General features: G+C 41.1%; 1 protein-coding gene across 2 annotated transcripts in view; it reads left to right on the top strand.

The window, feature by feature from the left end:
* Positions 1–510: 510 nt before the first annotated feature.
* LOC123981298 (beta-amyrin 28-monooxygenase-like) overlaps positions 511–6549 on the top strand; it is a 35186-nt gene continuing 29147 nt past the window's right edge. Inside the window, exons 1-3 of one of the 2 annotated variants that reach the window (XM_046065997.1) lie at positions 511–750; positions 3424–3492; positions 3703–3838. The gene's annotated coding sequence lies outside the window, so the exon portion shown is untranslated. Of the gene's footprint in view, positions 751–3423; positions 3493–3699; positions 3839–6549 lie in introns of both variants that reach the window. The other variant, XM_046065996.1, reaches the window with a different exon arrangement.

The raw sequence follows: 6549 nt of genomic DNA, 5'->3' as shown, positions 1-6549 counted from the left end.
TATATATATATATATATATAAACAGATTTTATGCTTTTTTAAGGGTTCTGCTATATAGCAAATATCTGTTCTATTTCATACCTGCTCCCCTCTAACAGGGCTTCGCTATTGGTTCAGCCTCTGGAGGCTTTGCCCTTGGCACCTGACAAAAAAGAAATTTGCACTCACCACCCTATCAGGGATTAGCACAGGCAATGCTACTCTCTCTCTTTTACTGCCTTTGGAAAAGGATTATCACCTTTCCAGTTTTATGTAGACTGTTAAAGGTGCTGCAGAAGTTTTTTTTTCCTACACATAATTTCTTCCAAGTTGTGCGCCTCCTGTGCTTCGCCCATGATGACTACAAACCCCCACCAGTCCTGTTCTATCTGCTTGGGTTTGTGGGACCAAAGTGAGACTGACTTCTGGTTTCTTTCCTCTCTATGACTGTAAACTGAATTTGGGTTGTGGACAAAACAAAAAATTTAACAGTAACAGTATTGGCATAACTTTTTCTGTGTTTATTTACAGAATGAATCTATGAAAAATTCTCGGGAGTCAACCAGAGACACCATACTCTTGGCCCCTGCCACTCCAAGTGTGTGTGTTCGCCGTGAAAGACCAACCAAGTCTCCTTCCTGGCAGTTTGAGGACAGGCAAAGCTGTCAGAAATGACGTCGCTAAAGTGACACTAGATGAGGAATACTCTCGCCAAATCGACACTCAAATCACTCACCACTTGAGATTTGTACCTGTTTCGTGCAGCTACAGGTTATTCTAATATTGTATTTAGCTACAAAATTCTATTGCAAACTAAAACCTAATATTCATTTCTAGGGTTAAATCACGAAACTCAAAGTTCTAATCATTCTGTGGTTTTGAGTCACAAAACAGATCATGTTTTGGATCAGCAAAAAAAAAATTTAAGGGTAAGGTTTGGCTCTGATGTAGCTGCCTCTCTGTGTCTGTAGTCACCACTCAGTAGTCTCGCTCAGTGTCCCCCCCACATCACAGTCTGATGTACTGTCCCCTCCAAAAGTATTGGAACGGTAAGGCAAATTCATTTGTTTTTGTTGTTCACTGAAGACATTTGGGTTTAAGATCAAAAGATGAGTATGAGACAAGAGTTCAGAATTTCAGCTCTCATTTCCCGGTATTCACATCTAGATGTGTTAAACAAATTAGGACATATCACCCTTTGTATTAGACCACAGCATTCTTAGGTGAACAAAAGTAATGGACCAAATAATCTTAAACATTTAATATTTGGTGGCATAACCCTTGCTTGCAATAACTGCCTCAAGCCTGCGACCCATCGACATCACCAAACTGTTGCATTCTTCATTTGTGATTTACGGGTTTACCAGCTTCTTTAACTTCTTGTTTGTTTCGGGGTGTTTCTTCCTTCAGTCTCCTCTTAAAGAGGTGAAATGCTCTATTGGGTTATGGTCAGCTGATTGACTTGGCCAGTCTAAAATCTTCCACTTTTTTCCCCTGATGAAGTCCTTTGTTTTGTTGCCAGTGTGCTTTGGCTCATTGTCCTGCTGCATGATAAACTTCCTCTCAATTAGTTTCAATGCATTTCTCCGTAAATTGGCAGACAACATGTTTCTGTACACTTCTGAATTCATTCTGCAGCTACCATCATCAGTTACATCATCAATAAATATTAATGTTCCAGAAGCAGCCATGCACGCCCAAGCCATGACATTACCTCCACCATGCTTCACAGATGAGCTTGTATGCTTCGGATCATAAGCAGTTCCTTTCTTTCTCCACACTTTGGTCTTTCCATCACTTTGGTGGAGATTAATCTTGATCTCATCAGTTCATAAGATTGTGTACCAGAACTTTTGTGGCTCATCTCTGTACTTCTTAGCAAATTTCAGTCTGGCCTTCTGATTCTTCCTGCTGATGAGTGGTTTGCATCTTGTGGTGTGGCCTCTATATTTCTGAGTCTTCTTCCAACAGTGGATTGTGATACCTTCACCCTGCACTGTGGAGGTCGTTGGTGATGTCACTTACTGATGTTTTGGGGTTTTCATCACAGCTCTCACGATATTTCTGTCATCAACTACAGTTGTTTTCCTTGGCTGACCTGTTGGACGTCTGTTGCTCAGTACACCAGTAGTTTCTTTCTTTTTCAGGACATTCCAAATTGTTGTGCTTGCTATGCCCAACGTTTGTCTGATGGCTCTGGTCGATTTTCCTTCTTTTCTCAGCTTGAAAATGGCTTACTTTTCTCCCATAGACAGCTCTCTGGTCTTCATGTTGGTTTATCCTCTTTAACAGGAAATGCAGTATTTACAGGTTTGAACCAAGCATGAAAACTTAGACTAGTCATGCAGAGCTATTTAATGTTCGGACAATCAACCTAAAAGGCAACACCTGGGCAACAAGAAACATCTGTAAGTCACATGTTCCAATAGTTTTGCTCACTTGAAAAATGGGTGGGTTCAAACAAAGGGTGGTATGTCCTGAGTTGTTTAACACATCTAAACGTGAATACCAGGAAATAAAAGTGGAAATTCAGAACTCTTGTCTCATACTCATCTTTTGATCTTAAACCCAAATGTCTTCAGTGAACAACAAAAACAAAGGAATTTGCCTTACCGTTCCAATACTTTTGGAGGGGACTGTAATTCTATGAAGACAAGCATACCCAGTGTCCCAGTTACACCAATTAAAATGCCCAAAGTCGCAGCCTACAGCATTTCACTCAATGGCTTTTGAATCAGTCGCTCTCCCCTAATGATTGCGCTTTAGAGTCAAACATAGCATGCATCTGTCTTTTAATGGTAAAAATCAAGATTTACAGAATTATTACTTTAAAAAGTTACAGCGGCAGTAAAACTGTTTTTAATATTATAATGGTTGAACTTCTGTGGTTCAGAACCGTGGGAGGGTGATCCATATGCCTACCCGTTCCTCTTTCAAGCCTCCTAACACTCATATACATAAGTGTTTTGGCTGTGGTGGAGCAGTCCATATGAATGATGGCCAGCCACCACCATAAATAATAAAGTTGCCGCCATTTCCGATGGCAAGATGGAGGTTAAAACTGAGGGCCACATGTTGAGGGAGCAGTTTCTCCCTTATACTCACAATGTCTTTTAGAAGTGCTCCTCAATTTCAGAGGAGCAAAGCGAAGAAGCAGAGGCCCTCCTCTTCTGCAGGGATGCTCAAGGCCTTATGATGGTGGAGTGGGAGGTGGCCATGAAGAAGGTTCAGAGGGGGCAATATGCCATGCGCACTACAGTAGGAAGGCTGTCCATTTAATTCAAGTTCAAAAGTCAGATCTCCACTAGGTAAGTTTAGTGTTTTCAAAGAGAGTGGGCTTTTTCCTTTTCTTTCGCTACATTTATCTGACAGCTACAGTTGCTGTTGTATTTTTTTTGTAGGTATTATGGTGTCAATACATTACATATATATTATCTTCTACAGGAGCTGGGGCCCACGTAAGAGAGTGACCTCAGAATGACAAAATCAACTAACAACTAAGTAGTGAAATATGTATGTATATTTTAAAGTCAAACAAATGCTCTTGTAAAAGGCCTATATTTTAATCTACTCAAAATTAAACAATGTAGGCAAATGTTTAGTCAATGTTTAGAGCAAAGAGAGGGACTATATTATTTCTAACTGTTGGAAGATTCATGATTTGGTGATGGAGGGAAAAAGTATCTAATAATATGATACCTGATGTTTTCTTTCTCTCAGCAGATCAGCACTACATCAGACCAAAGTTTTTGATGCCTTTCTCGTGTTGGATGTCGAGGGAAATCCAGACAGCCTAAATCTACAGCTGGATGATAACCGCGTGCTTCAAAAAGAGGAAGCGCTGGAGAAGCCTGTTGAGGTGCAAGTCACCACCTGCCTATTAAAGTTTGGGATTGCTACATCTATCACCACTGCCTTCTTCTGCTGTTTGTCGATCAACACAATGTCAGTAGCCCTCGGCCTCCCTCGTTCAGCTTAGTGTACAGTCTCAGGGTGAAACCCTCTGGGCATTGTGAGGAGCTTTCTTGTCTTGATATCAGTGGCCTGCTCCTTTGGCAACTTTATTATAACAGCAGAGTTTCTGATGACTGGCAGGGCGTATGTGTTAATATGACTTGGATCTTGTTCTTCCCATTCAGATGACTTTTAAGGACCTGCCTTACTCTTTGTAGGTATTTGACTGTGGCTGACTAGCTGCCTCCTCATGGTTTCCATTTGCCTGCAGGATCCCAAGGTATTTGTAGTTGTCCTGAACATCTGCAATGTTGCCTTCTGGTAGTTCAACCTCGGTTTCTGATCATTTCCCCTCTTTTCCGAATGACATGACATTCTGATGTCATTGCTGTGGATCCTGCAGTGTGGATCAATGAGTCAATGTCTTGCTCATTCCTGGCATACACCTTAATGTCATTCATGTAGACGAGGTAAATGGTGGTTGTTCCACTTCAGAGCCAGTATCTTTGTGAGGATCTGGCTGAGGGGGTTCAGGCCTATGCAGAACTGCAGCGAGGAATCCAAGGAAGGTTAAAAATCAAGGGCAACTGGACTTGGTTAAAGATACTAGAAGACATTTCGTCCCTCACCCAAGATACTACTTCAGTTCTGACTGTCTGGTAGGGAAAGTCAGCTATTTAACCTCCGTGGAGTTGTTAGCCAAGATGATCGATACCGCTGGTTCGTTAGTGCTCCTGGCTGCTGTAACTACATTCATTATGGTTGTTAGAGCCAACTGAGGCCAAGTCTGAACGACAATCGTTGGCAATTTAACCTGAGGCCAAAAGTGAACGTTTGTTAAGTTTCCTAGGAAGTGATGAAAGGACAGTATTATAAGTGGGGGACAAGTGGTGGTGTAGACCCCCTACCCCTGTTAAGCGACGGCTTCTCGGGTGTAAGGGGCTTCCTTGACACCTCTTTCTAACCATCCATCCTGTCTTTCTAAAATGTGCAGCTGGTGGTCCTCAAACGAGTGTCCTTTGTCCTTCAGATGTAAGTAAACTGCAGAGTCTTGACCTGAGGAGTTGGCCCTTCTGTGTTGAGCCATGCGTTTGTGTAGTGGTTGTTTAGTTTCCCCAATATACAGGTCTGTGCATTCCTCACTGCATTGGACCACATACACTAGATCGCTTTTCTTGTGTTTGGGTTGTTTGAAGTGTTGAAGTAAAGATTTGTGCGAATCTGTGGTGAGAGTTCTGCCTGATCAGTGTGTTTTATTAGTTTTGTATCAGCGCACAGAGTAGCTATAGGACAGGCAAAAATATTATAAATTCTAATTAAATGATGACGCTAATATTACGACTTCTTTCTCGACATCAGAGAACACAGATATGTGGGAGAGACTCTGAATGTGCAGAAAGTTTTGAATGTGCAGAAATCCTGCTGAAACACAGGATGTACTAACGTCCAGATGTTCATAACTGGATTAAATAAATAATTTATCATTGATGTGAAAAGGTGCCACATGCACATTTAAAGAGATGATTTCAGCAAACAAAGACACAAAAGAGGAGGAAGGACTAAATCATGTGTGGGATTTTATTAAATGAAAAAAGTTGATCTACAGGGAAAAAAAACATATTTAAAGGCAATAGCTACAGAATGCCTGAAGGCATTACTGCTTTAGATTTTATTAATTGTTTATATTTTGAATTTCATAAACACATTTCCACCATAAATTGGTGCAGAAAAGGCAGAAATTGGTGCAGAACATTTCACCAGAATGTTCAAAAAAACCCTATGCTGTTGAATTTCTACAAAAATGTACCCCATAAATTCATAAAAATGAAGGAAAACAATCTCTGTTCCTGTTTGATATATTGTTTCCTGGGGAACATCCCAAATAAGGGGTTAGGTTTGATGTTCCATTTTAGGCTATGATGTCTGGAGGATGGCAAGTATGCTGATCACACTTATTGACCCTGATTATAACTCCTCTTTTCACAAGTTTGACTGCAGAACATTAAACACACTGTGGTGGGTAATGATCCAGACGGTATAGGGTTGGGCATATGGGATAAATTCTCGCCTTCATGTTTTTATCAACTTAGAAATATAGCTAAAATTCAATCTATGTTAACTTTTAAGGACACCGAGACCATTTTACACGCCTTCATCTCATCACGCCTGGATTATTGCAACAGCCTTTTCACCTGTTTAACCCAAAAATCTATTGATCGACTCCAGACTGTCCAGAACTCAGCTGCCAGGCTTTTAACCAGAACAAAGAAATATGACCAAATTACTCCTATTTTAGCTTCATTACACTGGCTCCCAGTATGTTTTAGAATTGACTTTAAAATTCTATTGATCACTTTTAAAGCTCTTCATGGCCTCTCGCCTTGTTATATTTCTGACCTTTGAGTCCCATACGCACCAGCACGTACCTTGAGATCCTCGGGCAGAGGTCTGTTGTCTGTTCCAGAGTCTCGACTGAAAACTAAAGGGGACAGAGCGTCTGCTGTCAGGGCCCCGAGGCTCTGGAACAGCCTGCCCGAGGAAATCAGGTCGGCTGAGTCAGTGAACTCTTTTAAGTCCCTTCTTAAAACATACTTTTATAGGACAGCCTTTCCCGAT

Source organism: Micropterus dolomieu, linkage group LG13 (assembly GCF_021292245.1).
Source record: "Micropterus dolomieu isolate WLL.071019.BEF.003 ecotype Adirondacks linkage group LG13, ASM2129224v1, whole genome shotgun sequence".
NCBI classification, from domain to species: domain Eukaryota; kingdom Metazoa; phylum Chordata; class Actinopteri; order Centrarchiformes; family Centrarchidae; genus Micropterus; species Micropterus dolomieu.
This window is presented reverse-complemented; position numbering and strand designations above follow the sequence as displayed.